The 25,316-nt window shown below is 39.6% G+C and overlaps 1 long non-coding RNA gene across 1 annotated transcript in view; it reads right to left on the reverse strand.

Moving 5' to 3' along the window:
* Window positions 1-913: 913 nt before the first annotated feature.
* LOC112554030 overlaps window positions 914-25,316 on the reverse strand; it is a 64,166-nt gene continuing 39,763 nt past the window's right edge. The window contains exons 3-7 of the long non-coding RNA XR_003097186.1: window positions 24,232-24,367; window positions 3,890-4,113; window positions 3,014-3,031; window positions 1,865-2,015; window positions 914-1,054 (exon numbers count right to left, since the gene is read on the reverse strand). This is a non-coding gene — a long non-coding RNA (uncharacterized LOC112554030). The remainder of the gene's footprint in view (window positions 1,055-1,864; window positions 2,016-3,013; window positions 3,032-3,889; window positions 4,114-24,231; window positions 24,368-25,316) is intronic.

Here is a 25,316-nt window from a genome sequence, read left to right on the forward strand (position 1 = left end):
ATATGAACATTCTTCTGATATTCCCCATACCCTCCCTCTCTCTCTCTTGCCAGTGAGAGTTTGTTGATGAGGAAGTGCAATCGTTTGAATATGTTTAGAAGAGAAAAAGTGTTTATTTGTGCTCGCGCGCGCGTGTGTGTGTGTGTTAAGGGGCTTCGTGCGAGCTGGAGAAGGAATTAGATAAAACTATGGTCATTACCTGACATAACCACATGCTGCGCCCCCGGTTATTAACATCCAGGATGACAACCTGGTTTTGCATTTACAAAACTCTTTAGGCCATCTCTGTCTCTCTTTGTCTCTTTTTCTCTTTCTATCTTATACATTCTTATGCTGACTGTTAACTTGGTTCATAATTTTATATCTGTCCCATAAACATTATTTTGTGTACCTAAACATGAATGAGTGAACGTCTTACGGTGATTATATTAATATATGCATTATACATTGTGTATTATCGTATTAAACCCTACACAAAGGTCGGTCAGAAGCCTGAATTATGAAAGAATACCCTACCGTCTCTATTTTTCACACTCTCTCTCTGTGTAACGCGCATGCATACACCATACCTATGCTACATGCACACACACACATTTGTAAAGATATATATATAGTCATCCATCCACAATATCAGCCACGCTCATCATGCACACACACACACGTATCCTTTTATATGCAGACATGTATGCACACACTTTCATATGCACACCCGCACACACCCTTTTATATGCAGATATACATGTACACAAACACACAAACACACACTGTTACTTTCAGACATAGACACACACGTACACATGTCCACATACATTCACTGAACCATTGACGTGTACTCAGACTGACACACACAAACACTGACATCCTACCATTACCCGCTGCCATGTCTTAGAACTGTTTCTCACCGTTGAGTACAGTGACCTTTAAACTCTCGATCTCGTCAGTGGCGCTGCGGCAGATGTAGGTGCCGGTGTCCGACACTCTGCTGCGGTCGATGGTGAGCTCGCTGACAAGGGCTTTCGTCATGGGAGGGTTGTGTTTGGTGATAAGAAGTCCTCTGGGTGCAAAAAACAACAGCTACCGTAACATTTCTAGTAATTATCATGTGAACAATGAGTGAACAGCTCAGTCATGCAGCATGCAAAAGGAACTATCTAAGTAAATACTACGACCTAAGAATGGCAAGTTAAAAAAAAAAAAATATTGATGTTTTAGAATGATAAAGTAAAGAATGATGTAATCGTTGTTATTATTATTATTAATCATTTCATCCCTGTTTAAATAACATTAAATTGTACATTTGTATAGATTATTATTTTCCGTTTAATTAAATTATATTTTCAGCTTATTACAGTTATGAAATAAATTAAAATCTCTCAAGGACGCTAGTGTACATCAGAAATTTTTATTTAATGAGTTTAAAGTGTCATTCTCCCTCAAATGCATTGATTTAACATTTCCATTTCATTTTACAAAAAATAAACTGAAAACAAAAGTATTAATACTTTTATTGTCGTTCTATCTTGAAACAAATATAAGTTTAGATAAAGACTTTCAAAGGGAAGATGACAGTATTTAAATGTACAATTTCTAGTTATAATCTTTATTCTTGCGTAAAATAATATTTGAACAGGAAATGACATTGACCTAATAATGGGGGTCATCACTGGATGTTGGAATGTTAGGACTTCATTCATACACATTCATTATTTATTTTATATAGAGAATAGAAAACAATATGTAAGTATGAAGTTATTTCTGTTGCCAGCTACCGCAGAAAGCAGATTGCTGTGTAACAGTTCATATCATCATGAGTTATATCAATAAGCTACCAGCTGCTTTACTCGACGAGTCCGGGATGACTTACTTCTTCGCCCCCGACACCATCTTGTCGCCGTCCTTAAACCAGTCGATGTCCTGGTGTTCCGAGGGCCCTGTGTGTGCTGTGCACGTGAGGGAGATCTTGTCCCCGAGGTTCACATACTTTTCTCCCTTCAGCACCAGGCCTGGTTTCCCGGCTGAAAAATCAAACCGGCGGAAAACAAGAGCATTACGAAAATATTTTGTTTACGTCAGTAGGCAGATGAAAACAGAGAGAGAAAAGAGTGTTTGTAAACAACCAGCCTGAAAACAACAATCAATCAATCTACACCATCCTTCTTTTCAGGAGTTGTTGAAAGGCAAAATCAGTAATTAAATCAATCAATTATTTAGCAGTCAATAATTCAAGCTAGGAGTTCATCTATCAATCGATTGATAGTAGAAAACTTTGCGCTCCAAAAATATATCAAGAAGCACAAAGAAACCAAAGGTCTTTGTTTTAGATAAACAAACAGATACAGAAGGATTGGAAGCGGAGAAAGAAAGCATTAAATAGGCTTGAACAGAAAAAAAATGCATAAACAAACAAATCGCTACAACGTTAGTGCAAGAGGTGAGTGAGTTCGTGTGACGAGGCTGAAACAGATTCAGACAGACAGACAGACGGACTTGCAAGCATAAAACCAAGCAAACAGGTAAAGAAATTGCAAACATGGTAAAGGGAATGCAGAAAGGAAAAAAATAAGAGAGAGAAAGCCGGGGGTGTCTGGGAGGAGAGGGGAAGGAGCTGTTACCCACGATGCACCGCATCCTTCACCTCGCCTCGTTTACAACTACACTCGGGCTCCGAAGACCTCGTGCGTCTAAAGCTCGGGCCATTACCCTTCAAAGGGGAAAATTCTCTCTCTGGCGCAGTTGTGCTCCATAAATCCTGATAAACTTAATGGTTTCAGGTCCTCGCCTTGTACGAGGAATAAAACGCGCCAAAGGTTTGTTTCCCCTTGTTAATGCATTTTTAAAAGCGAATCGCTTTGAAATCTTTCCACAGGAGAGTTATGTTCCATGGCGAGCCAAGAATGCGCGCGTGCGTGTGTGTGTGTGAAAAAGAGAGAGGCATGCTACAGACAAAGTATAAAAAAACAAATAAAGTATTTACCATTTACGACTTTGCTGGGTTTTTTTTTTTTTGACTTACCTTTCCTGATTGGGGGTCCTGTGAAAAGATAATAAAAAGACATGTAGTAACAGTTTCGCTAAATGGCCAATAACGTTTCATGAATATGTTGATTGATGATGTAATAATGAGCGATGAAATGATAGTTCATCGAAGCGAGCAATCGATAAGCACTAATGGTCATGCTTTTCGAGGCGAGGAAACCACAATATTGACCGTTTACCTTTATAAATGAGCTTAGTAATGTTGAGTACGACATCTCACACTCACTGCAAATGTTTGTAGCGATTGCTCGTGTTTTAATGCATACCAGACAAAATTTCTTTTTAATAATACTCCATTCTTGTTCTAGCTTTTCAATTATTTTATATCTTTTTTCTTTTCTTTCATTTTTCTTCGTTGTTGGTGGTGGCTTACAGTGCCTATTTTTCTTTCTTTTCCCCTTCCTTTCTTACTTTTTTCATCTTGCCTGTCTTCCTAACTCATTTAAATCATTTTCAAAGGTTTTAGTGTTATGACTACTGCTTCCACTTAATAGTTTCTGAATCAAACTTGTTTTTAACATTTTGTGACATTTCTGGCATTTTTATTCTCGGGATGACACTGTAAAAATACCAATGCTCTCAGGTAATCCACTAAAGACTGTTAAATATCTGAACAAAAAGCAGACGGACATTTGGTCCCACGTTTTGAAACAGATAAAAGCACTTAATAGCTGAAATCATTCTTGTTAAAAATTGCTCAACACAAATGATTGCCTACCTACACGAATTAACTTGTCCAAGTTTAAGAAAAAAAATACTATTACCTTTTAATTTAAAAAAAATTAAGGAAAAAAACGTATTTATGTCTTTAATATTGATTGCCGTTTGCACGAGAAACGAACACACGTCTTACCTATAACTCTGAGTGTGACGTATCTACTGTATTTTTGTTTTGCCGAGATCTGACACTCGTACACCCCAGAATGGTCAGGGCCTCACCGGGTCGAAGATGAGATCCGATGACGTCAGATCGGCCAGCTGGTTGGTTCTGTGGTCCACGAACAGGGCCTCGTCCTGCACCCATTTCACGTCCCCAATGGCTATAAAGTGGTCCTGATCCATTCGCTTCCACGTCACCTGGTCCAGGTGAGAGACGGCAATAGTACAGTGTCTTGTGACTGTCCTAATATATATATATCAATATATATAATCGAGGATTTATTAATTTGTCTTTAATTATCCTTGGTAATTCTCCCACGTAATTTTAAAGAATAATGTATAAAACAAACATCCTGCGAATTCTTAGCTCTGACCTTCTTGGTTACACTTAAAATGCAACAAAAGGTAAAACTAGGAAAAGTGGGAATGAAGTAAGAGATTTTAAGATTCAGAAAAACAATCTCAAAATGGTCAATTTTGTCAATAATTATGTACTACCATGGCCCCTCTTAGCTGTAGTGTCGTGCCCTTTAGGGGTCATGTCGTGCAGATGATTGTCGTGCCAGCTCTTGCGTGATAAACTCTTCTATCGCACCAAATGTTTTTTTTTTATTTTTTTTTAATTTTTTTTGCTGTTTGTTTCTTTTTGATTGCTTTGTTCTTTTTCTTGCTTTTTTATTTATTTGTTTGTTGAGTTTTTTTTAGCTGTTTAGTTCTTTTGTTTCTTTCTGTCTTTTATTTCTTTCTTTTCATTTTTTTTATGTGTTTGGGTTTATTTTAGTTTTTTTGCAACTTTTCTCAGATGTACTACTCCAGCTACACTAGAATATAAATAAATGTCTTAAATTATGGTGTACACTCGCAATAAGAAAGGCAGAGTCACAGAAGATTACTGGGTTGAGCCCTGCTTGGACCTGTGGCTCATAAACTGCCCCTGCCCACCCTGAGATGTTGGACAGAAATGGGAACCTGATTTATCAGGGGAGGTAAAGACAGCGGAAGGAGACGTCTGGACTCCACTTCCCACATGCTTGACTTAGACATGGTGACTACTTTCAATCTGGGAACCTTGAAACTATGAGAAATTTACCCTTCTATGCTCGCATGAATATATACACGTATATATATATACACACAAAGTGTACAAAAGTGATCGGTCACCAGCTTCTTTCTAGAACGGTCTTCGTTACATTATGGTCTATTGTGGGTTCTTTTTTCTTTTTTATCTTTGTTGAGCATTCGAGGAGCATGTTGCGATCCTAAAATTCTTGGTCGCTGTTTGCTTTGCAGTTTTTTGTTGTTTTCTTGTTTGGTTTTTTGTTTGTTTGTTTGTTTGTTTCTTTCTTTGTTTGTTTGTTTCTTTGTTTTTAAACGCCTTTGGTGGACTTTGTGCCCGTCATTGAGTTCCACGTCAGGGAGCGCATCACGGATACCCTGCTCTCTCAACGCTGTTCTGATCCATATCTACTGTTTGGAATTCTCTTCCGGCTATGTCTACATTTGAACATGACAAGTCTGGATTCAAAACCCGCAACTTTAAGACATATCTTTTATAATCCAGCGAACTGTTACTCTTACTCAATATTTAATATTCATCCATGCACTTAGTCCCTGTTTGCCTTGGTGTCACCTGCTTACTAAGAACGTGTGTTTATTGAAGTGTTGTTTGCCGGCTCGATTTTAACCTTATCTTGTACTTCGTTTGAGTTTGTTTGTTTTTTAAAGTACCCTCTGCACGGAAAAATGCGCTGTACAAATCCGACGACGACGATGATATTGATAATGATAATGAAGATCACCCAAAGACCGAAAAATCTGCACGTGATATAAAAAATGAAAAAAATCCAGATGTTTGCGTACTCATTGACCTTTAGTCTACTTTTTTCAAAGCAGACATTATAACATTGATAATATTTTTATTTCCAAAAATGGTTGGTTTAAGACTGAATTTTTTTTAAGAACAAAACAAGTTATTATTCCTCTGAGCTGCGTCTGCAGGGAATACAATATAGCAACAAATACAAAAAAAAATGCTCAATAAAGTGAAAATAATCCAGGAATAAGGGAAGGGGGGTTTGCCAAACTTTTTTGAAATTGTTACGCCGAGGGAATTTGTTAGGTTCTCAGAGGAGCTAGAGAACTCGCAAACATGTCAATGAGTTAATGGTTGCGGAAATGAAACCGATTAATTCCATTGTTTTATTTTTCTACGCTGATTTCTTCATGTCTTTTAAATTAAATTATTGTGTATTTTCAACAGTGGGGTTTTGAGACATGAATAAATATTTCATGCAGCTTACAGAACGGAGAAGAGATCAGGCAAGCTTTCGTGAGTGAGTGATCAGATATTTCTATATCTTGTTTGAGCTCTCCCTTCCTAGATTTTTCCTCTGTTATCTATCACTTTTCTTGTTTATTCTCTTATCTGTTCCCCTTTTCACTTCTCCTTTTAAAAGATATTTATTTGATGGCGGAAAGAAGTGGGAAAACATCTCACCAAATAGCTGTTTATAAGAAATTTGCTAGCAAGGAAAGAAACCGCAAATGATACACATCAGTATATCTTCAGAAACACTTGTTTCTAAAGGAAAGAAGGCCAGAAGTTGAAACTGTGGAATGAAATCCTAATCTCACTGAAAAACAACTGTTAAATATTATTTTTGATACTAAAACCACTCTTTTATAATGTTCTGAAATAGTTTGACGGAAGTATTTAAAAAGAATTAGTTTTTTGAAAACAACGGTCTCATGTTACTAAAAACGATCGGTGTTTCTTGGAGTCAAACATCATTCTTACACAGTGTAAATTTGTTTGGGGAAAGACGATGATAACACCGAATGTTTTGCTAAGTGCACTGGAAGAGACAAAATAAAACAACTACTCTACTCTCAAGACACAAACAGATGTGTACAACAAAGATAGATAACGGTATCTGTTTCAGCTTCATGTCCAGCAATAATTTTCTATATTTCAGACCTTTGAAACTTTCTGGCAGAAAAGACTTTTAAAGTATACTCATATGTTCAAATATATGTTCAAACATCGACAAAGGTACAGTACCGGCGAACAATAGCGCCGTGAACAAAGAAAGCCCGAGTATATTGCTATATATCTCTCTTAAAGATGTCCTGTTAACAGCCAGACCTGTCCATGGCGATTGTGAAAGACTCGCCAAAGACTAGAAAGGTCACTAGAGGCTTTGGCAGACGCCGGGGCTGTGTACTTTGTCTGTCCTCGCCGAGAGAGACAAATGAAGTCAGTGGAATTACACGGTGTCACAAGCAATATACCCTGGTGTCCACGTGGCTGACGAAAATAAAATGCTCGGTCTGAAGGCTGCAATTTAATCAAGTCCTTCTGGCACTTGTTTGAAAACAGTAATGCGTCCTGTGGGTAAACTCTTCCGTCGGTTATACTTCAACAACTATACGTAATCAGCAAACGTGAAACATCTTCATACATAAAGGGTTAAGATGATTATGAAATAAAACATATTACATAAAAATAACGGATATTTTATTTCATACGCCATTAATGAGTGTTCTGGCTTTTTCGATAAAATGACTCGATTTGCGGACACATATCTTCTGCTGTCTAATAAATTAGTTTGTTAATGACAGCTTACACGCACGCGCACACACTGTCAGGCAGACTTTGATTAACGCTGCAAAGAGAACACGTGACCTCCAGCAAGATCACAGAACCGATCAAACATGAGCATGACGTCATTCTTTAAAAATAGCACGTGGAGGTTTCTTTGTTAAACTCCATTATGCATATACATGACATCCTAATCAGTAAAAACGCTCTTTCTCTCTTTCTTCTGTCAATTCTTTCCTTTATTTTTTATTCTTTGTCTTTCTTTATTTTTGTCCAAACCTGGCCTGCACTTAATGGAGCTGCAAGCTCAGCCGCGACACTAAAGATGGCGGCCAACTGTAAGCCTCCCTCCAATGTGTCTGTACCTCCGCACTTAGCGACAGGCTCAATCGTCTTTCAACGCCTTCACCTTTCGTTTTTCCTCCCGACAGCTTCCGATACTCTGGCATCGTGCACAAGGTGATGTAGCCAGGAGAAGGCTTCAGAACTGGAGGACTAGCAAAATAAACACTGGGATAACTCCAGCGCGGTTAGCATCCTGCAGCAGACGCGTCAGAATTTTACAAGAAGAGACTTTTTTTTCCCCTGAGCCTGAACCTTCTCTTGGCGAAGTGCTTAAAGCCATTACGGACAGTGAAGACGGCCTTTTCTTGGTGTTGTCAGTCTAAACACTATTACTTGTCGGATTAAGTAATCTGCAGCAGCTATCTTCTTGCCTTGTTCAAATAAGTAGCCACATCAACAGCTCTCGGGAGGGACTCTCCAGTTGTAGTATGTCAGCGAGGGTGGAGTTGGTCTTCTTAGTGTAAAAGGAGTGGGTGTTGGAGAGAGTGTCATGATTTGGTGGAGATGGGCTTCACAGACGGCAGACTAAATAATGATAAATGAAAAATCACGAAAAATGGAAATATGCCTCCCTTTAGTGGTTTTTCCTTTAAAGTAAAGTGAGAAATCATCACACGTTCGCAACTAAATAATCTAGCATTTTATGGTAACTGCAATAATACTTTATATACTTTTATAATTAAGACATCATCTTGTAAAATGATATTAAACGACATTGCTAATTGAAAATATGGATGTCCATGTTGCTTCAAATTTTTTTTTTAAATCAATCATTAAGGGATGTAAATACTTTCTTTACATCTTTATGTATTTCCCATAGAAGAACCTGTAAATAAACCTCCGAAGAAAGATTAGCAAAGAATTAATTCGAAAATATGTTCCAGTATTGCAAGATAGCTCTGATATTAAATAGTCATTTGTCTGATTTAACTTAAAAAGCATTTATTATGTTTTCATTGTTTGTAGTGCAATTAGGAAATAATTTACATTCTCGAGAAAGCATATGTTCAATGATCATGTAAATGAATATTTTATCTGCAGATTTTACAACAGATAGTACACGCTTGTCTACACAGTTTTCATAAAATACAATTTTGTGCATTTTAGGAGATTAACTTACAAGTTGTATCAAATGCTGAGCAAGTCGACCTGATGTTGATTTTCTTGAGTTCAATGTAAGCTATAGCTTTAATTTTGGGCAACAGGACTTATTTGATGTCTACACCCACAATAACCACCACCATCCACCAAGAGAGCAAAACAAAACAGCAGATTAACACATAACAAATATAACACCCATATGGCGCGGTCTGCTTGCTGGAGCTATGACACTCTGTAAAGTTGAAGCGGAACAAACAATTTTCCACAGAAAAGAATCCTGCAAATATTTAGACAGCGCCTGCAGAGTCAGACCACAGCCTGCAATGACAAAGACTAGATACACGGCTCCAGGGCTTAATCTAATCAAACAAACGCATTGTTCCGTGAACGAAAGCGTTCCATAACCCGGCGTTTCCTCGAGGGGTGAGTGAAGACCCCTGGATCGAATTCCAGGCATCAATCCATCGATTGTTTTATCTTTTGTAATGTATGCGTCTGTGTGTTGCCTTTGTCTCGAATAATAAAAATCTGCCCACGTAGCACTCACAAATATACATGTACGAACCGAGCTGGAACTCTCTCCAAAAAGAGGCGCAAAATTGTCTTGAGGGGCAAATACAAAATTTGTTGTCCACAACAGCTTCTGCTGTCTGTTTCTGCAAAACCTCAGCCAAGGGTTAAAAAAAAAAAGATGAATTTTTGCAGGGGCTGAAATGATGTCATTCTTCCCTCGTCGGTCGGCACGCGCAGCTTAGAGCGTGATGGTGGAACGTGCGAGCTCACCTGCTCGTCAAAATTAGACAGGCGCCTGCGGTGGCGCCCTCTTTTCGCGTTTTAAGGCTTGAAGGGAAGCAACTCCAACGGTCGGTTGATCATCAGCGGGAAGTTCGATCACACAATTAAGACCGCACCACGCGCTGCCCCGTTGCGTGGCCCAAAGGACGTCAATATGAGCGGCTGTGCAGGCAGGCAATCAACGGGGGGATGTCAAATAATGTTTATGACCATGGGAGGCGGTGAGTGTGCTTAACCGTGCCAGGCTGCTCCGTCACAAGGACCTGCAGAAAGATGGAGCGGGGAGGAGGAAGAGGTGTAGGAGTACTGCATCGACAGAAACGTACTTTTATGGAAGACATAGAGCTCAGATACATTCGTGACGTGGGCTGCTACACTGTGACATCATCATCATCTTCATCATCATCATCATCATCATCTTCTTCTTCTTCTTCTTCTTCTTCTTCTTCTTCTTCACCATCACCTACCTACCTCTCTCTTAATAAGTTGACTGTGAGGGCAAAATGTAGCGATTTTTTTTTTTTTTTTTTTATTAGTCGGTTTGACCTACTCCAGCTTGGTCGACAAGTTAATTACATCGATTGCTACCAGGATGCACTCTCGTTGATTCAGTCCTTTGTTCTTTAATTTACTAGGCACTCATGCCTCTAAAATAAATATTCTCCACACCTGCTACATTTACATCGACACATTTGATCAAGAGTTCCTTCCCATCACAAACATCTCCTCCCATATCAATGGGACGTGGATACAATGGCAGTCTAAACACAACAGTTTCTTTATACCATGCGATCGCCAAGCTTTCAAACGATTTTTTGAAAACAGTCACAACAGCTAGAACAAGAAATATTATGATGGTGGCAGGTTCAAGAACTTGAAACTATGGGCTACTTTTGTGCAAAATTTTCCCATCATCGACACGAAGAAAATAACTCTTGTAAAGTGCAACTCACCAATAGTAAATTATTTACTCTTTACAAGAGCTCATCGTCACATCATCATCTTCACGGTTTGGTGAAACAGAATATGCGGATTCATTAAGTAACATAAATAAACAACAAGAACTTGTTTTCTGGAAATGCTGCGAGTCGTCTTTCAGTCCATTATTTGCAATACGATCTGTATTTCTGTACAGAGTGCTGGCAAAGAAGTCCTTTGCAATAAATGTGATAATATCATTTCTCTCCACGAACCACTTACTTGTAGCGGTTGGGGCTTGGCCTGCATCTGATGAAGGGCAAGGTGGATCCGCTACACCGGGGAGCCAACAGACCGGCCTTTGTCTCGCATTAAGCTAATTTGTCCGACCTACGAGTAGTGGCGGAATGTTGTGGGGCAGGACAAGCAGTCGCCACCATCCACTTGAAACATAGTTTCCCTGCCTCCAGCACAGTCGGAAGCTGTTGTCGTGAAATGGATTGGGGAGATGGATTCTGGGAAGAGTGAGTGAAGTGTGCGATGTCAATATTCTCACACTTTCAATTCTTGTGTTGTGTTGCCCTTGGCCATTGTAGGATTTCATTTTAAAATTGGGTGGTTGGTGGGTGGGTGGTTGGTTGGTTGGTTGGTTGGTTGGTTGGTTGGTTGGTTGGTTGGTTGGTTGGTTGGTCGGTTTGGTTGGGTTGGTTTGGTTGGTTGGCTGGTTAGTTGGTTTTACTTTTCCCCCAAAGAATGGCTGTGTAATCGAAGATATCTGCTGACAGGGATAAATTCGTTCCAATAAATATTTGTCTTAAGAATAAACTGAAAAGTCGTTCTTTTGTTGGTCAGAAACCCTGTCTGGATGCTGCAGCAGCTGTACCAATAATCAATGTATTGTATCCACACTGAAGACAGTATCTACATCTCACCGTTCGATCAAATTAATATTTTCACTATACCTATTGAGTTTCCACACTGTAACTGCTCTGTCTTCTATGATTTAAAGACAGAAACATTTTGTCGGTTGACAATGAACCAAAGCGTTGAAATGATAAACGAGAAAATGGAAAAAGAAGAAAGATAGAGAACCTGAGAGGAAAGGAGGACAGAGAGAAAGACTCTCGTGGATCAGACAGTATCCAGCCGAATATGGACGTAATCTACTGATTACCTCCCAGCAACCTGCGGCTTTCCGACAAATAGGGGACTCACAGCACTTAGGGAGCAACCGATGACGAGGACCATTGTGATCACAATGCCCGCGCCATCTAGCGGCCCCTGCATCAGCCTCATCAATAATGCAAGGCAACTGCTTTTCAGCTTTACGGGAATGCGAAGCAGTTTGAAAACTCGTTTAGAACCTTTAGACGTTCTGGTGTGGAAGAGGAAGTAGCTGACATCAGCCCTGTAGGACGAACGTGCCTCACGTGAAGATGGATCACGTTCGTTCCAGGCTATTTCGACAGGGCAACGGGCAGAATTTTTTTTTTAATTCTTTAAAAAGATGAAAACGTAATATCTTCTGATTGATTCTCTCTCTCTTTTTTTTTTTTGTCCATTTCGCTGTGTGGACTGTAGTCGGGCTATGGATGTATGAGATGGTCATTTTGATGTCATTGATTTCACATTTTCCGCTGTCGTTAATACACCCTTGCTGTTGGCTTTGCAATTGAATTAGTCCCGCGCTGCGGAGTTGTTGCATTAGTTTTCATTCTTTGGCCAAGCAGTGCTTTAAATTTCTCTGCCCAATCGTCTCACAATCACTCTTTCTCCACCTTCTCTCTCTCACGCTGCCTTTTCCTTTCTTGTCCATTTTCCCTTTTTGTCTCCTTCGTTTTCTTTAAGAGATGCCTGTTAATAGCAGTTCAGCATTATTGTCCAGTCGTGTTACAATATTTTACATGAGTTCTGCGACCGTAAGCACAACTTTTGACAGCTGTGAGGCACAATGAGGTTTCCCTTTCCAGAGTGTTCCAGGACCGGCCAGTGCAGTCAAGGCAGTGATGATGATGATCAAAGTTCTCTGTTGCGAGCTGGTGAAGACGTTGGAATGGCATAACCGTGTTAATACTTCAGCTCGAGTAATGTACCTTTATGCGGCAGGACGTACAACGACAATCAAAGGAACGGCAATGGCAACGATGTGGTGTTTAGAGTGCTAATGTTAGTTTGATAATGTTGCCAGTAAACTAATTTTAAAAAACTTATTTAAAGAGAAAACAAATCTTCGATCAACATTACTTTCTTCCCCGCTATCTTCTTCTCCTTTGTCATGATTTCATTTATTTATTAATGTTTCAAATTTTCAGTTTATATTATGTGAGGATAACGCTTCCAGAGTAATGAGCAGGCGTTTAAATAGATCATCATCATCATCATCATCATCTTCTTCTTCTTCTTTCTTCTTTTGCAGTTTTTATCTTCCGTTTATTTTTGTACCTTCATATCAACATATCGTTCTCCGTCTAAGTGTAGCATCTTGTTTAGGATTCAGATTTAGGCACCAAAAGGAAATAATGCAGTTTTCGGGTAATGAAAGGTTCACTTTTGATAGCTCAACCCACGTGTATTCTGGGGCATTTTTCTTAATTCCTAGACGCAGAAACAGAAGTACACATTGACAGACAGATAGACACACACACTGACACACTAAAACTCAAAGTAAATGTTAGAGCACTTACTTCTTAACCGCAAAAAAAACTGAACTGTCTCATATTCGGCTTAAGACAGCAACACGATCCGGAGGCTGCTAGCATCTTTCTCCACTGAACTTCTTTTCTATGGGTAATTAGGGCCGTGAGAGAACGATTTCTCAAGTGTCGGTGGCTGTGAACGATGTGAATTAACTTTTATGCGATATTTTTATAAGCTCCATCCGGGTACTCTTTATTAAGCATTCAGATGCGTGGTTGGTTCTGAACAGCAGGAACAGGATCTGCTTCCAGCCAAATACATTAAATCAAAAAGATTTCAGGAAAAAAGTTCAAATGTCACAAACAGTATTAATCTAATCAATTTATTGGATTTTTTTCAGTTGAGTCTCCTACGTCAGCACGAACTTTTAAAAATTATTTCAAGGTTTGTCTTTTTTTAAAAATCAGATTAAAACTTGTTTGTGATCTGCTGATGTTGTGTGGGCGCAAGTGAGATTTAACAGTTATTGGTATTTAACACATAAACACATGTATACTTAAACCAATAAATCTTCAACTAACACCTCGTCCTTTTTATATTTAGTTAAACGTATTACATCTACTTGCTGTTTTGAAGGTCATTTCTTATCAATATAATTATCTTCTCCTATCCTAACGAATGCATTTTTTTGTGAGAATGCCGACATCTAGCTTGTGGAAGGCACCCAAGGCTTTGCCCTCCACGAAGCTCATGTGCTCTGTGGAAAGCGATCCCTCCATGGTGGGAGGTTAAAACCCCAGCGTCTGTTCTACACAAAAATAAACACACTGAAAACCTGGTTTCGTTTCTTGGTCCCGAACTACAACAAGTCGGTGAAGGAACCAATCATAACCCTGCACCTCTAGCGCCATGGCTCACAGCCATCAAGATGAAAAAACACAGGAGAAGCTGCGTTTGCAAGGAGCAGACGACACCCACCTGTTCCAAAAAGCAGACAGGGAAAAGAATGTTCTAGAAACACGCACTCTCCTTGAAAGAAAGCCAAGAGATTTCAAAGGACATGCGGAGAAGTAGCTGAGGGTACATCTGAACATTCAAACAAAGACCGGCACTAATGGCAAAAATTATACCATCACTCTCGTTTGATAAAACTGAATTGATATACGATAAGACTTTATTTATCCCAGAGGGCAATAAGGGACAGCTCTATATGAAAGCACAACAAAAACACCAATACCACTACACATTCATATCGATGATGGAAGAAGTGACAAAGGTTGAGAATAAGACGCAGAAAATTTAAAAAAATAAAAGAGAGAGAAAAAAAAACAGAACGAAAGAAACTGTCAGAAACTTATTTTAAATGCAAAACGTGAAAGAAATTTGGGAAGAAAAAGTGGTGCAAAAAGATTTTTAAAGAAAACCGACATTTATCAGCCAAACAACAGAGGACGTTGTCAGGATGAGTTCTCCAACTGCGCAGTTTTATGTGGACCTGCAATATTAGTTCTTGTAGTTCTTGTAGTTCTACACCAGATGTCAGGCTAAGTGTTGAGCTTGGTGTCGAGATACGTTTCCTCTTGAGTGCTGAAAGTGTCTTCTAATATTACCTTCTAGAATTTGATAGAAAATTACTATGGACAGGTCGTAGGAGTAAGGTCCGAAAGCTGCTTTAGAAATGTGAAGCCGGATGGAAGATTTGCAGATTAAATTAAAAAAAAACGCTAAAACAAACAAACAAACAAACAAACGGAACTTACATTTACGCTATCACTACTTTGAGATTTTTTTCAAAGAATGAATGAACTTGTTGGATGGGAATGTACCTGAGGGACACCTTAATAATGATAAACGCGAATAAAATCTTCAGCAGAGATAATCTCGGAAATGCATAAATAAATTCGAAAAACTAGTAGGATAAAATAAATAGAATGTATAGTCGAAATGTGGTTTGGTGCTAAAAGATTTGAGTTGAAGATAAAAGCCACCGGTTATTATTAGCACATCTCTGTATACACAGGTGACTGATCCCCTCCTCCGATGTTTGGTGAATGTTAAAGATTTCTTGATCCCGTGATTTTAAAGAATTTTTAACTCTATTATTATTATTATTATGTGTGATTGACATACCGCGTGATCACGCTTCTAAATAGCATGCTCTCGGCGGTTGAGACAGGAACGAGACATGGACGAAAGTAGAAACAATGGTTCAGACAAGTAATAAAGATGCAAATATGAATCAGTGGAAAAAATAATAAGGATTGAGAGTTTCTTGAATATGCAGAGAAAGACGAGCAGGCGGACTAGTAAACAAACTTAAAAAGCAAGCGAAAGGCTTAGAAGGTGGACTAGCAATATGTGGATTGTTGTCAGGAATATTGTTCAAGGAATAAATGTGATTTAGTGCACATTTAAAGGTAATTTATTTAAGGTAATCTTGGGCAAATATAAATGCTTTTTTCATACATTATTTCCCTTGACTTTTAGTTTCTCTGCCTGTCGACCTGAATGTATCTACTTGTTTTGTTTCTGTGCGTTCGTGTGTGAGAAAGGTAGATGGATGGAGAGAACAAGAAAGTGAATGTAGTTGCTTTTTTAATCCAGCCTTTTATTTTTTTTTCTCTCTTATCGTGTGTAGTTTCCCTTCACTCTCTCCTTTGCTGGCCGTTTCATTTTACGAGATCAGGCGGCCAGTCTAGTGATCTCCGACCATTCGTCTGAGTAACAGTTCCATTAACGGCCCCCCAAGGGAAACCCCTCATGAATGACTTCCGCTGTCGGCAACATCAGACTCGCAATTATTCTTTAAGTAAACGAATGGTCTGCGCTGTTAATGAGGAGCTGTTCTGCATTACTAAACGAAGGTGACTGCGCCAAGGTTTCCCTTTTATCACCAAGCAAGACTATCCTTCCATTCATCACGTTTGTCCTTTGTGGCGACTAAGTTATCAAGAGACTAGCTTCCTGTTAATAAACAATTTGTGTTAATCACGATCTGTTTAGAATTTCTAGATTTCTCCTGGCAGACTAACAGGGGGCATGTTTATCTCTAGAGCCGGATTCCTTTTATAGAAGCTTGGATAGCACTTTATTGACACACATGCTATTGTTGTTATATATATATACACACATACACAGAGACAAAGATACTTATTGTTAGCATCACCATCACCATCACTCTAGCCAACCCTTGACTAGCACCAGCTGATCACCACTGTGGGTGGTCGAGTTGTTATAGAGGAAGGGACTGTGAGGTGTTAAGCATGTCCTACATGGAATGACCATTTCACGCCTTCACCTTTGCCATGTAGCTTCTCCATCTGCGTATTTCATTTGAGACCTTCTCCCATGGCGGCCTGGAAATGGAGTGTCGTTCCCGGTGACAAGACCAACCAGACTGGCTTGCACGGTTTCACAGATGCTAGAAGGGTTTCCTGGCGTCCTGTGAGGGCAGCCACCGGGCTCCGAACCAAATAGTTGATCTTGTGTTTCTTTTAGGAGGTCTGCAGCAGTTTTTCCAAGCACTTGCTTTAAAATCGGTAAGCAGAGTTCACCTCTCATACCCGTACCACAGGATGTGAACTATAAAGGACTTGTACACTGTACAGCCTAAAATTGTTCGTAAATCTCACGATGCTGATTTTCCAGGTTCTGTCCACCTTGGTCACTGATCTTTATCCCATATGCACTCAATCTGTCCAACATCCTATTTGTGAGTCCTGAAACCATGAGGTCAATGTCATCTGCGAGTGAATGTTACATAAGAGCGATGGAAATGGTGTTGTAGTGGTTATGAAGTATTTGACAAGATGTTTTCCAGAAAGATATTCAACAGCAAGGGCAACAAGGATCGTCCTTGCGAACACCTATTATTGTCTGTAGGAAGTCTCCCATCTGGTCGTGGAATACTATCGCTCCTTTAGCTTTTGTATAACGTTCCATGGTTTAAAAAAGCCTTCTTTGATCTTGAATTTCTGAATTTCTTCAAGGTGGGTGACTCCATCAACTTCACGTCGTTCGTCCACAGTCTCGGATTCGCCATTACTGCAGACATGACCCTTGACAGACAAGTTACATTTGTCAGTCAGTCTGTTATAAGCTCCATAACATCGGCGCCAACACTCGCTGGTGCGTTTGTTCTAGCTCGCCTTGATTATCTAACTCCTTGCTTGCAGGCTGCCCAGCATACCTTCTTCAAACACTCCAGAAAGTACAGAACTCCACTTCACGTCTGCTGCTTAGAGCTAGGAATCTGGACCATGTCACTCCTTTGTTTTCTGGACTGTCTTCCCATTAGTTCTCGTATTCAGTCAAACTGTCTGGGCTGAATTTTTATTTCTTTGCAGGCTCCTGACTACTTGTTTGAACTCTTCTTCCCTCACATACCACCCGGCTGCTCTACTATTCGTCTGATAATCGTACACTATCGCTGTCACAAAACAACCTCATGTCACTGGTTTTTTCTTTTTGTTTTCTGTTGTTTTTGTTGTTGGTTTTTTTGTTGTTTTTTTTGTTTTTTGTTTTTTTTGTCGTTGTTTGTTTTTTTTGTTTTGTTTTTGTTGTTTTTTTGTTTTGTTTTGTTTTTTGTTTTGTTTTTGTTTTGTTTTTTTCTGTTTTTTTGTTGTTGTTTTTTTTTTAGTTACTGTGCTGCAAGAAAAACTTCCTTCCCTTCCACGTCCGCTATCTACCCACCATCGAATTTTTTTTATCTTGTGCTATAAACACATTTGTTTCACGAGCATTACTCCTTACACAAATCAACATAGTTGTCAATAATAATGATTATAGTCCATTGACTAGTCGCCTGCACGTCTTCCTCTGCAGATTTATGCCCTCTTCGTTCTTACTGTTTGTCCCAGGTTCTCTTTGTCTTTTCTATATGTCTTTTGTTACTTGTCCGCATAGATGTTTCTCCTTCCGTCCTGCATATGTTGTGCATGTCTCTTAAGCTCTGACAGCAAGCTCCTTCATAGCACGATTATCTGCTACGTGCATCAAACTTTGTTTATATTATTATTATTGTTATTAAAATGCGGAAGGAAGTAACGCTGACACAATAATATTTCATCATTGCGGCCCTCATATTTATTTACTATTAACTGAAGCTCGTGTTTACATTGCACAATCTTTAACTTCGCATAATCGCTCTAATTAAATCTCAAATTGGCTGTGATTCTATAAAGTAATTTTCACGTTAAAATATTTAATGAGACAAAATAATCTGTTAATTTATCCTGATTTAAATAACATTAAATGTCACAAACAAAGAAAAATTTAGTTATTGATTAATTAACTCCTATCCATCATCAGCAAAAACAAGAAGAATGAAAAGTGTAAAAGTGTTTTGAGAGCAGGTCAACTTTGTGACAGTCACGCATGCATTAGATAATGATCGAGATAATTCTACAGTAATGCACAAACAAACAAACAATTTTCATAGCAACAAGGTTTAAATTCTAGTGTGAAAAGCGCACTTAATGGCCGTTGTTTAACAAGTCTCTCAAGCAGAACAAAGACACACCTGAAATTGATTTTACTCGCCAACCGCGAACTGCACCTTAAATATTTATACGTCACAGATCAAGTTATTAATGGAGCGCCAACCGACAGAAATGAGCACAAAAGGTCTGGGAAGCACCGGATGAAGCAGAAACATCTGTCGCATACAATGGCGAACAACGCGGGAATCGATCCTGTCGGTGAATAGACAAGGAACAGAGACTGAATGAGAGACAAGTAGACAGAGGAGTGGTTAAGGAGCACGCATGAAAGAACAAAGTCAACGAACGAATGAATGAAGCAGAGACTAAGTCTCTCTAGCTCTTTCTTTATCGGTCGGTGTTTGTCTTTGTCTTTTTTCCGTCTGTATTTTTTTTTCTTTTCTATTTATCTACTTATCTAAGGGTCTTTATCAATAACTCCTTTTTCGAACTTTGAACCCTTCGCAAGTTCTTCTCTAAATAGTGATAATCCAAGAGTCAGGAAGAACATCAGCTCTTCTGAGCTTCTCTCACAAATTGTTTTACACAAATTTTCACTTCTTTCTATCATTTCTCTCTCTCTGTGTCTTGAACGCAGCTGTTTGTTTCGCTAATACATTCTGAATAGTCTTCAAAAAAGTGTTTTCGGAAAGTAGTCGGATTTTTTGACCAGGCATTACGACAGGCAAGTTGGAGCTGGCAGCATCTGTTCCGTACGAATCATGAATCAGACTTTTTTTTAAATCCAAGGAACAGACGAGAAGAAGAACAGACATCACCACCTTATCGATGGAAATCTGTGGATCGGTGAGGAAAACGTAGTCGCGACAAATCAAGACTAATGTTAAATATATTCTGGCACAAACTAAGATTTATAAACTTCTTGGGTAATTCAACAGAATTAAAGATAATATGGGTCAACGCTAGGTTTCATTAGCAGGAAGCAGAGAGAGAGAGAGAAAGAGGAAGCAGATGGCTGTATATTCAAGCTAAGGACTTATCAGATGGCGGCGAACTTTTGACTTTGATGCAGTTGAGATGTGTGTAAAAAGCAAGGTTTGTAAGCATGTGTAATCCCTGAGATGTTTCTCTGAATATGCAGGGTATAGGGCATCAACACAAACTCCTTACATTCTATAGATATATATTTATCAAATAAGTAAGACTGTACTGTGTATGTCCCTCCCCTTACTTGACAGTTCATGTCCGGCAACGGGTTCGCGATGTTTTGAGATTACCCGTAACTCACTCCTTCTCTTCCCACTTCCTCTTTCTGTCTGTCTCTCTGCTTATCTAGCTTGCTATCTCTTGAATTACAGCTTCATCTATGTTTTTATGACGTGGAACATCACAATTTCTTCTGCTTCGCATTTTTTTGAAGCCGCTGGCAATATCTTATACGGGAGAAAGTAAACATTCAAAACAAACATCCTTCTAACTAAACACAGGATACAAACAAGGAATGAAAACAGAGTGGATTTCATTAGCTTTCAACTTTCACACTCTATAACACGCGTGCACACACACACACTCACACCTTTTTTCCACTACCAACGGGTTCAAGGTACGGGTGGTCTGCTACCCTGACACGTGTGGCTGTCAGCACCAGGCGCTCACTTCCATCTGCTGCTTATTCATCCGTATACATAACCTTTACCTCTCTCTCTCTCGTCATCTCAATATATCCACTTAAAATCGCATTTAGACGATACAAATCTTGTCGATGGTTCATCGAGTACACTAAGGACTTAAACGGTGTCTCACATACCAAGTTCAGTCTCCTTTGAGGATCAAATCATTCTCCCCTTACAAGAACCTCCTCAAGCACTTCTTCATCCTATTCGTTCAGTTAAAGAGTCACTTTGCGTCCATCATTGAAGCCAGAAGTTTTCTTTGCCTTTTAACGAAATCAGATCTCTTTGAAGCTCGGAACTTTCTGTTCGATTCTTCGAATCGATCACTCCCTACTTTCTGTTTACATCTTTTCATGTTTGTATCATTTATTTTTCTCAAATCCATCATCTATTGTCTAAGAAAGGTTCTGAGCACGTGTTAATTTATTTAACAAATTTTTTTATCTTGCAATGCTGGGAAAATAGGAAAGAAGTTCTGTCTAAAATACAGACTTGGAGGAATCAACTTTCTTCAGATCTTTTCTCTTCAATTTATCACTCCATCTAACCGTGTTAAAAAGCAACTGCGATGCTTAGAGGAGGCTGGTATGGTGGTGCAATCTCTTTTTTTGCCTCGGGATTATTTACCACACTTCGCGAAATCGATCACTGGGAGGTCTTGCTGTTGAACTCTTCACTTGATGAACTACACCTCTCTCTCCTGCCGAATGATGCCGAGAGTGCCAGGAGAGAAACAAAACCTTTTAAAAACAAATCCGCAGATCGACAGATACCTTGAAACAATACAGTGGTGTCATATCAACACTGTTTATGTCTCTGAGTCTCACCGGAAGTACAAACAATAGACAAACTTTCAACATCGTGCAGATGCTTTCGAGTGTCTCGAGTCTGGAACTCACGCCGTAATGGCTTTCCTATTCTCTGAGATAACATCGACAACTTTCACACCTTTTACTCAAACTCGCATGCGGATCCCTCCTCAGCGAAGACCTGCTAACTCCCATCCCTAATCTTTTCTTCTTCTTCTCCAGACATTAGCCCCACACAATAAAGTTTTACAAAGTCTTTTGAATGAGAAATATTTAATTTATGTTTAGGTGTGTCTGTAATTCATTTAGAAAGAAAGCCTGTTATAATTTCAGGTCAAGTAAAGGCCAAACTATGTGCAAATTATATATAATTATAATTGTATTAATAAGAAAAAGATGAGAGATAACTGATGTTGTTTGTGCGGAACAAATATTACGGAAAAGCAGCAGGCTCTGCAAAAAAATACACATGGAGAGAAAAAACAGAAAGCCCGAGACAAGATCTGAACCCAGGACAGTCAATCCTCACTGTATCGGTGACAGGCGCTAACCGTAGTGGATGAATTTATAAGAAAATAACCAGGCTTCCTTGCAGTTGGCTAACTTTAGAATCTGTACTCTCCATCTCCTTTAAAACAATCTTTCAAAAAAAGTTTTTCTCTCGAGAGTCACGTGCTATGCATGAGTTTGCACGTCGTGATATTTCCCGGGGGCATATCTACAGAAAAAGGTTTTATACCTGCCCCCAAAAATACCAAGTTTTTGCGAAATTAGATTGAGGTGTGCTTGTTGCGAGACAAAAGCCCATTCCCACTCAAAAACAACAAAAACAACGACAACAACAAACCCGTACACGCCAGCAAATATAAACTGAGTGAGAACAATTTTCCCTTAAAACGAAGGTTTCATTTTGTGGCGGTAATAGTGGGAGCCCCGGCAATATTGTGGTCGATATGAAGGCTTCCAACTGAGAAAATTACCTCGATACTCACAACTGAGTCGGGACATCAAAGCCGCGTGGCTCACCGGGAAAACTAAAGCGATATAAACTAAGGATTTTAAGGTCGCCCGTAAAAAATGGAGTCCGCATGAAGAGTTCGAGGGTAAGGTAAAAGGGCCATCATTCTGAGGTCAATAGATGGCATTCTGAGCCTTTCTCAGATGCGATCTTCCTTATTTTTCTCTTTTTCGCTCTTTCTCTGTATTCCGGATCTGTTCACGCGCATGTGAGTGAGTGAGGGCGCGTGTGGGCGCGTGTGGGCGCACGTGATACTCGGACATCGCCCTTGACATTGCACCACATTAACTCACAATGATCTCAATATAATCTCAGGTTTATTGACAAGACTGTCTCGCTTCCAATGTTCATCACTGTTCCTTTATTTCCTTCTTCTGTCAGGCAGCCAGTCTAGCCAAATAAACGCGATCGTAAGACTCGAGCAGTCGCCCTCACTGCCTTTCAAAAAGGTCCTCCACTACCTGCAGTTCTTCCTCCATACTCGTACAAAACAGGAATGACTGTACTTCTGTGACTTAGCAAAGTTTGTCACAAAAGTAAGAACTTCATCAACTTTGGACCATTCCACGAAAGCTGGCCGTGCCAACTCACACGATTAGACAGACATATTACATCTAGACGGTTATCGCTCCATCGAATAGGCCTTTAGGTTTGGAAGCTCACTGCACTAGACTGTCCGACCCCTAACCGTGTTTAACACTTTTTAAAGACCTAGTAGGGTACAATATTTCGAGTGACTGACAAAATAACTCAAACTACTACAATTCCAAGCCCTGGGGGAAGACTCTATATCCCTTCTCGCGATATACATGTCTACAAACATCATCATACACGAGAACGAGTTCAAACTTGTGGCGTACGTTTGTATACACAAATACGAATAATTAAAAGCCCAAGATTTCCAATTAGCTGTTGCCCTCAAGACACATCCATTTTCTATCCTGATATCTGTTTTCCCGACCTCTTTCTGAGCATGGTGATACATGTGGCGCCTGTATATCAGGACAGAAAGGTGGTGGGGAAAATGTCACCGATAGTTTGCATCCCAGTTGACCTTTAAACCAGCTGAACAGTTATTTGATGGTGGTTGCGGCAACATCGTAAGGTGTCCAGACTTACAGCTGCTCCATTCTTTCCACTTTCTTATTTTTCACTTTACAAACTTTTAGTCTCCCCCCTCCCCCTAACTTAACCTTTCCTAATCGGTAGCCTCTCGATAAGGTTTGATGTTTGGGGAAGCATGGCTAGATAGAGAAATGTAATTAGTAATAAGAGTAATAAGCAATTTAACACTCACGACGATGTCGGACTCAGAAATCGTTTAGCAGAGATTTATTAATGCCATCCACATATCACACATCAGTAATTTTATGGCAATCCCCCTAAGCTACACAAGATTGAGATGCAAAATATATGGTAATGAAGTATCTTCTCCCTCTCCATGGCAAAAAAAATCACAATAAGAATAATGAGATGGATTATTGCCGTAATGTTAGACGTGGCTAACTTTGTGATGCTATTAATCTCTGACATGCTGGTGCTTGTGTTAATATGCAGAACTCAAAAAACCTCGGCGTTTGAAGGTTTTCTGGAGTCTTTAAACATCACCAGTAACAGAAACTGGGAGGAGGTTTGAAGCCGAGAATGTTTACAGAACGCTTAATTAATCTTGACTAAAGTCTTGCTGTCGCCGGCAACTTAACGGCCGACCATAAAAACTGGAGCCTGGTGGGTGGGCTTAGGGTGGTGTGAGCATCTACAGAGGATATTATTTGTACAGAGTGTGAGAAATAGTTCCCCACTTTGCTCAGTTCAGTCACCTGAAAACAATATTACACTCGATAGACTTTTAAATGAGCTAATTCTGTATATCTCATCTATTTTTCTCTCATTTTTTTTTCTCCCTCTCTGTATCCCCTACACAGGTATAAAAAAATGAAGGTGTGGAAGTAAACAGCTTTATGTTGTGCATATTCACCTGCTTTGTTCCCAGGTCCTTAACTCTGCAAGGCAGAACAGCCCTGTCACCTTCCTGCACCGTGATTTCCTCAGGTCCTTCCAGAAACACAGGTGGAGGAGTGTCAGGCTCCAAGGGTCGTACAAATAGACAGGCTCTGAAAAAATAGTAAGAAGATGATCTTTTTTTCAACATTTAAATACACTTCGTCAACAACAAAAGCATAAGAAGAGAATCTATTTACAGAAAAAAGGCACTTAGATCGACAACGTGACATTACGAAAATGGATTAGAAAAAAAAAAGTCTTTTAAAGTTTGAATGAAAATGGTGTTAAATGAGCAAATAATGCATATCACACAAGGCTGCGTTGATATAAACACATGTCAACATATAAATACACACCATACTAGAGAAATGTGCAGAAAAAAGAACTTAGGTTGAGACTGGGTGGCGTCATGTCAAGAGAGAAATGACCTGCGCCAGACGAGATCTGAACCCTTAGTCTACGATCTTTGCCGTCATGGATGCAATGCTCTCTGATCGCTCATGCAGCGGAAAATAATCAGCGATGATGGAGATGCGGTTGTTGGTTGGGTAGTGGTTCGGGTGCAGTACAAAGAGGTTTGGAGATCAGGGAGTAGGCCGACAGATATGTTATTATGACAGAAAAAGGCTTATGTTAAAAAATAAATACCAACAAAAGCAAGTCTCGTATTTACAAATACACTATTTTATAAAGGTTCCCAAATAACCTAAATCATAATGTTGAGGAGGGGGTGAATAAAAGTGAGGTTGTGAGGGATGGAGGTCACCAGATCATGACTAGCATCCCTAGTGCCTAGTTCATAGATATGCTGACGGTTTGAAGCCCACCGCGCTCTCACGTAGATATTCCCCAAGGCAAGATTCGATCTGAGAAGCAGAATGCCGGAGCAAGCTTTCTGCTGTTCCGACCATTTAGACCAACCATCGACTGTAAAAATAGTGTTTTGCGGGCATAAAAACTACAAACACGGGCAGACAGTCAGACGGGCAGAGAGGCAAACAGACATGGATGTGCTGCGCAGTTCTGGGGGCGAGATGATACAAGATGCGCAATGATCGA

This window comes from Pomacea canaliculata, linkage group LG13 (genome assembly GCF_003073045.1).
Source record: "Pomacea canaliculata isolate SZHN2017 linkage group LG13, ASM307304v1, whole genome shotgun sequence".
Taxonomy (NCBI): domain Eukaryota; kingdom Metazoa; phylum Mollusca; class Gastropoda; order Architaenioglossa; family Ampullariidae; genus Pomacea; species Pomacea canaliculata.